Source organism: Cebus imitator, unplaced genomic scaffold (assembly GCF_001604975.1).
Source record: "Cebus imitator isolate Cc_AM_T3 unplaced genomic scaffold, Cebus_imitator-1.0 Scaffold696, whole genome shotgun sequence".
Lineage (NCBI taxonomy): Eukaryota > Metazoa > Chordata > Mammalia > Primates > Cebidae > Cebus > Cebus imitator.
In genome coordinates, this window is record NW_016108011.1 from 487,042 (window position 1) to 495,122 (window position 8,081).

Sequence of the window (8,081 nt, forward strand, 5' to 3'; positions counted from 1 at the left end):
AAAGATATTTATTTGGTTCATGGTTCTGCCAGCTGTACAAGCATGGCACCAGAATCTGCTTCTGGTGTGGGCCTCAGGAAGCTTTCACTCATGGGGGAAGATGAAGACGGAACAGGCATGTCATATGGTGAGAGAAGGGGCAAGAGAGAAGGGAACAAGAGAGATTTCAATCTCTTTTAAACAACCAGCTCTCTTGTGAACTAATAGAGCAACAACTAACTCATTACTATGAGGATGGCACCAAACGCTTCATGAGGGATTTGCCCCCATGACACAAATACCTGCCACTAGGCCCACCTCCAATATTGGCAATCACATTTCAGCATGAGATTTGGAGGGGACAAACGTCTAATCCATATATCCATATCACGATCCTTATCTTAATCACATTTGCAATGTCTCTTTTACCATGTAAAATAATATATTCTCAAATGCTAGGGATTAGGACATGAACACCTTTGGGGAGCATTATTCTGCTTGCCATATCATGTAAAGAAGAATACGCTACCCTTTTAAAGTGAAAACCCATGGAGCTAGAGAGGCCTGGAGAAGAGCTAACACAAATGATCAGACTTCTAGATGAGGCTCCAGGAGAGAACAGCAGAGGAGTAGCCCAGCTGGGCACAGTCCAAATTGCTGATCCACAGAATTTTAAACAAATAAATAGTTCACTACATTTTAAGGGTTTTGTATTTTTGTTATCAGATAACTGATTGTTCTCTTGAGATATAGGCTTACTACCTGTTTAATTCCTTTTCTATACTGCTACTAGATCAATCTATCTAAAATGCAATCCTGATTATATCACTTCCTTGCTTATAACCCTACAATAGCTCCCTCTGGCTTCAGGATAAAGTCAAAGTTGCTTAGCACAGTTTTCAAGGCCCTTCTCAACTTCAGTCCCACCCAAATCTCCCACTGTTTTTTCATTCAGCATTTATTTATTTGAAATATGTGGCCCTGCATCACTGAATGCTAGCTTTTGTTATTGTATATTGGTTTGTAATTGTCTGGGTACATGTCCACCTCCATCCCTTGACTGTCACCTCAAAGCCAAGGAGTTCCTTCACTCACGTATGTACTTGAATCACTTAGCACAGCACCTGGGATATAGTGTTCCTCAGTTAACAATTTCAGGAATGTTTAGCTTCTTGCATTTTGTACATCATATTAATCAACTTATTAAAATCCAGATGAGTGTCTCCAAATAGCTAGCTGGCATCTCAGTGGCTTAGCTATCAGCACTTGCTAGGTCTGTAGCCATGGACAGATTATTTCAGTTACTTGTGTCTTCGTTTCTTTGCCTGTAACATAGACGTAATATTAGTGCTTATCTCAGAGTTGTGGGGAATAAGTGAATTAATGTATGTAAAGTGCTATGCAGACTAAGAATCATTATAACGATTGTTGTGGTGGTGGTCATAATAATGGTGGTAGTTGCTAACTCTACTATCTATGAGGATATGTTAACTCAGTTGAAGATTAACCTGTACAAAACCATATTAGGAATGGAATCTTAAATATTCCCAGCAAAACTCATTATAAAGCGTACTCTAAAACAGTTCCAAATTATTTCCATTTGTAGAAAAAAATACTGTGTTTCAGAGAAATCTATGTTTCAGTGAAAAACTTGTGGCCTGTTTAATTCTAGATCTGTTCATTTTCTTTCAGCTATTTTATAACTGTAATTTTTAAAGTCTGTGCCACTGGGTAAATAATTAATTGACTTTTCTTCACCTTTTGCCACACTTCTTCATGAGAAAATCAGTTTTGTTTCCATTTACATTTCATCTCATTACTACTTTATTCTATACATATTTGTGATTTTTTTGACTTTTTAAAAACCAGTTAAAACATAGGCCTGGGTTCTTTCATAACATATGAGTAAAATCTTTAGCACATGTTTATTTTTATATCTGTATGAGAGTCATGATTTTACCTTTTTCTGAAAATTATCTTTTAACAGTTTAGCCCAAGCATGTCTTTGCTTGGCTCTAAGAAAGTGAATCCAAAGTGGCAATAGAACTATGCTGACACTGTTTTGTAATATTTATTTTGTGTTCTACTAATTTGGTTTTGGTTTATGGCCAATAAGTTGCTTTCCAATGAGAATTCTGTTTTGTGCTATGACCGTTTAGTGATCTCTGTAAATAGATTAATGATTTTTAGAGAACTTCGTTGGCTGAGGGACAATAGAAAACCTGGTTAGTCTTTTCTGCTTGTTTGTCTATTTTAAGCTCCAGTTCAATTAAGAATTGAAGAATGGGAAGAGGCCATCTCATTGATTTGAACCAGTGAGTTATATATTTCTGTGTTTACTCTTGATTCTTGGTTGACATTTTAGAATTGATGCCATAAGCCTTTTTGTTTCTGGATGTCTAAGTGTCTGTACTTCATAAGGAACTTTACTTCTTTTTTGTAACGATATGCTATGTACTGAATTGTGTCCCACCAAAATTCATATGTTGAAGCCCTAACCCTCAATGTGACTGCATTGGAGATAGGCTCTTTTGGAGATAATTAAGGTTAAATAAGGTCATAAGTGTGGGACCCTGATCTGATAGGACTGTGACCAAAGAAGAGATCATGTGAGCCCACAGCAAGATGGCAGCTACCTGCAAGTCAAGAGAAGAGACTTTCAGAGTAAAACCTACTTGCTGGCACTTTGATCTTGGACTTCTCAGCCTCCAGAACTGTGAGAAAAAGAATTTTGTTGTTTAAGCCACCAAGTTTATGGTATGTTGTTATAACAGCCTGAGCAAACTAAGACAGGGTGTAATATTTTGCTATATTAGGGTGATATTAATAAATTAGAATATGAAGTATCTTAAAGGATTAGCTTATAGAGATAAATAAATGCTTATGTAATTAGAATATTCCTAAAATTCTCAGAAAATAAGGAAATTGAATTTCTAATGTTTTCAGTATGTTAGATTTTAAAAGTATTCTCATGGAATTCAGAAACCAAAAACGTTTTAAGAATTCAAGTTCACATAATTTAGGTAAGTGCTTAGCGAATGAGACCAGTTTAATATTTTGATTTAATAAAAGACCTATGTGTTTTCTGATTTATCAAGTAAAGGGTAGATTTTATTTTACTTGGGCATGTTCTTTCTAAAGTTATACAGATTCACTGAGGGAATAAGCTAATATTACATCTACTTAATGTTTAAGATTATGAAGAATGCAAATTTGTGTTTAATCAAATTGAATCATCATTCTGGCAAACTTTATTTAACCAGTAATTATGTTTTATAGTATGTCAGCTTGAAGACAATTTCCAAGATCTTTAGATAATTTAAAATGTTAAGTTGTTATCCTTTTGAGTTAATTAATAGTCATTAAATATCTAGATCATTTCTAAGTAGGATAGAACGCCAAAATATTGATTACTAATCATAATATTAAGCTCACATACTTTTGCTTCTTATTTGTATATGCTACAGAGAGTTGATATATTTGGGTCTGTTAATGAATATGTTCATTTTGCTACTTTGAGAACTCATATAAAGTATGACTGTACAAAGTTGTATTCACGAGCTCTGCTGGATTGCAGGGATGGACTGGAAGGAAGTTTATTCTGGAAAAAAAAGTAGAAATGGCTTTGGTTAAAAGTTAATATATGTGAATGAGGCTATGTAGGAGTAATAGTTTCAGAGAATTACAACTGTGTATGATGTATTTTTATTTTCCAAGGAAAGAAGTAGTTTCTTCCTAAAGGATTTTTTTTATTTTGTTTGTTTACAAATCTCTGTGCTCTTAAAGCTTATTGAGGACCTCATAGAGCATTTTTTGTAGGTTCTAACTATTGATACTTACTATATTGGAAATTGAAATTGGGAAATTTTTATAATGCACACTTATTAATGAATTCAAAGACAGAAACAATGAACACATTGAATGGTACTAAATAATACTGTGAAATTAATTCTGACCTTGTGGACATCCTAATATGGGTCTTAGAGTAAGATGTCAGTAATTCCAGAATATGAAGGAAGGTAATGAAAGACAAAAGTTAGAAATGCATTTTACTTCCCTTGCTTTATAATAACTGAGTTTGAAAAATTATTGTGTTAAAAATCTTAGCAGAGTTTGCTTAAATTTATAGGCCTTTCTCCTTGGTTCATTGCCTTCACCCACTATAAGAAAGGTTATTTTTTTAATGTTGCAATTGTTATTTTTCTTTTCTGTTAATCGGCTTAGATAACAGAGATTTGTATCATACCAGAATAAGATCCTACGGTTTATGTTCACTGTATAATGTCCTTGGTTATTCAAGAAAACAAAGTTTCCTCACAAAAACAAACATTCATTACAATCATGTTATCTTCTATGTTTTCTTTTAATGTTTTATTGTCATTTCAAAATGAATGACCAAGTATTATTTCTCAGGCACCTATGATCCGATTTGTATCTTGAATGTTCAAATCCCATGACATTTTTCATTTTTGCCTTCCTCAAATCTAATACTGGATATATAAAAAAAATAAAGCTTTCATCTTATCTTTTACAACTAAAATTACCGTTTGAGGTTCTCTGCAATGGCACAGAGATTTGTTCCTTCACGTAGTAAAATGAGATGTCCTAAAAATAATAAGGTTTATTGATATGTTACTATTGATGAGTTCTATGGGAACAGTTTTCAAATCAGAAAAGATGTTCAGCCTTCTCTAAGTTAATTTTGTGTGGGTAAAATATTATTAGTGTAAATATTTCAGAAATGGTATACTGTTTGGGAAATTTCAAGAAATTTGTCAAAGCCCTTGCTGTCCATGATACGTATTTTTATTTATCAGAGTGCAAGTGGTATTTTGCCTGATATTAGATGACAGCAGTATAGTGTTATCAGTCATAATTTCAGTTATTTTAAAAAATATTAACTTGGTTACAATTCTGCTTCTTTAAATTGCAAATGGCATTTTCTAGGCCACTAGATTTTAAATAGGAATTCACGTAAGTTAAATCTGGAGTTTTATTAATATACAGATTTTCAAGGTGTATTCCATACTTACTGAAACTTTGTACTTAATACTGACATATTCTTGGTATATTCTTACTATATGCTTAGTATATTTATTGCATATTATATCAGACATATCATATATCTCAAGATTTTTTCTTTAAAAAGAATATATTAATCTATTTTTATAAATTAGATGTAATGTTCACAATCTTATTTAATAATAGGTTTAATCACTGTTTATAATTATTTTGTCTAAAACTTTTTTCAGTTGTCTTAACTATCTTGTTTTGCACGTCAAAGAAACAACCAAATTTTATTGTCAGCTGCATTTTTCTTACAACAAATGTTCATTAGATCTTTCACTTTTGAAAGTTATCAGTTCTAGCTAACCATAGTCTTTCACCCTAGATAATTTTTTTTTGTTTCTCTCTGATCCTTTCTGTAAAGCGTATGCCATCAGCTACAGTCCTCAGTGCTTCGTCATTAACAAAGGATGACTGTCTCAGAGCTGCATGGAAAAGGATTATGCCAGGTAGTTTTTGCTATAGGGTTCTGCTAATATAAGATCTTGTGGAGCAAGAATAATTATAAAAGACTGAATGGCCCAGGTGCAGTGGTTCACACCTGTAATCCCAACATTTTGGGAGGCCGAGGAGTTTGAGACCAGCCTGGCCAACATGGTAAAACTTTGTCTCTACAAAAAATACAAAAATTAGCTGGGTATGGTGGTGTGCACCTGTAATCCCAGCTACTAAGGAGGCTGAGGCAGGAAAACTGCTTGAATCTATGAGGCGAAGATTGTAGTAAGCTGAGATCACACCACTGTACTCCAGCCTGGGCAACAGAGTGAGACTCCATCTAAAAAAAAAGACTAAATGATATTGCATTTTCTTTATGAACAGTTTTTCTCTTTTCCCAGGCTGGAGTGAAGTGGTATGATCTCAGCTCAGTGCAACCTCCATCCCCTGAGTTCAAGAAATTCTCATTCCTCAGCCTCCTGAGTAGCTGGGATTATAGGTGCCTGCCACCACGCCCAACTAATTTTTCTATTTTTAATAGAGACAGGGTTTCATCATGTTGGGCAGGCTGGTCTTGAACTCCTGACCTCAGGTGATCCACCCATCTCAGCCCCCCAAAGTGCTAGAATGACAGGCATGAGCCACCATGCCTGGCCTATGATGTGAATTTTTAAAGAATATTGCTGATGTTTTAATTTTCTATTCACAAGATGTATAAGGAAGTCCTTTGTTGTTTAAAATATTGGGTCTCAGAATATAATATCCAGAAGTATGGCACCTTGGCATACTGTACTGAGTACTTTGAACTGAAGGAAACTAGAAAGGCCTCAGAAACAAGGCCTTTTCGATCTTCCTGTCTCCTCCTCCTCTTTCTCCCTCAAAGCAAGTCACGGAAATCAGAATTCCTCTTCTCCAAAGAAGGTCATGAAAACTAGAACCATCTCCCCAAAAGCAAGCCATTAAATCTAGAAATGTAACTCTCTCCCTTCTCCCCTTTCCCTTGAAGACCTTCATTACAGAGGGGTCCTCTCTCATACCAAGGAAGAAGGAATGCTATGCAGACAGGTCAACCAGTGTCTGAACAGATAGGCCTTGCAGGATACCCCCATTCAATCTATTACCATTAGGTCATGCCCTTTTGTCTAATCACATTTCTACATGACTATCCATTCTTTACTGAGCCTAAGTACATAGAGGGTTTCCTCTAGGTTTGGTGGTCCTCATTTCTGAAGGCTCCTATGTCATGTAAAATTTTGATTAAATAAATTTGTCATGCTTGTTTCTTGTTCACCTATCTTTTGTTATAGGAGTCTTGGCTATGATCCTTATGATTGGTGAGGAAAGGTATCACGCTTTTCTACCTTTACACTATCTATAACCCATAATTTAGTAGACTCTTCTTTTAGAAACTTAAATAAAATATGTATAAGTGATAGTTTATTCTCCTTGTAGGCCTCTTCAGGATTCAGAAACTCTCATTGAATATATTTATTTTCATAGCAATGTAGTGATTTGCATAGTTTCAGTAAGAATTTATTCTCCTTTTACTTGGACATAATTGGAAACATTGGTTATACAACCAAGGACTTGCCCACGATATAATATGTGAAAATTATGTTCATTCAATTAGATATGAACAGACACTTCTAAGGCACCAAAGCTGACTTTATAAAGCCAGTGCTTACAGTAAACTTGGGAAAACTGGCATGATACCTGCCTTTCAGGGTTCCCAGTCTTACAGATGAGTAAGGAAGGTCATTTCCTGGCAGGCTAGAAACTTTAGAATATTTTGAGAACCTTAAAAAAAAGAAATTCACCCACATTTTTAGGTACTATGGGCAAAATCCTTGTTTCCTAGCCTCAGGTCCACAAATAAGAAGAAGCTTTTAAAAGTCCAACCTGAGATTCTTTGTGAAAACATCCATCAAAATAAACTTAAGAAAGTGCATATGGCAAAGTAGCACATTTGGCTGCACTTTCATAGATAATTAGGTCCATTATGATGAGATGTCTTATTTTTTGATCAAGATAATTTTTGAAGCTTTTTGATCCAAAAGGAGGGGAATTTTAGTAAAAATTGTTATGTGATAGTGTAAAATGACACATCATCTATAGTGTATCCTTTAGACCTGATTTAAGAAAAATCATTGTTCTGTTTATTGTTCATTGTTCATTGTCTGAACTATTTTGCAACTCCTTGTAAGTTGTAGGTAACTGACATATAAATTCTACTTTGTCTGTTAGACATTTGGCTCCTCCACCTCACCTTCGAAAAAACAGTTTTGTCTCCATTTGTCAACATTCCTTTACTCCATAAAAATTTTAGCTCTTTTGACTTTTATTTGAACCAGTTATATCTTCCTGATTCCCTATCATATGAATAAAATAAATCTTTAATCAATTTTCATGTCTGTATGAAAGTCATGATTTCACCTTGTTCTGTAAATGATCTTTTAACAGGATATCTAATTCCTGGTTACCTTTCTGAGTTTAGGTCATAGAGTTAGTTATGTTCACCCTATTAAGGAATTTTGTGATTTAATAAAAAGTATTCACAAAGGAAGTGCTTGATCTTTCATGACATATAACTTGGATGATAA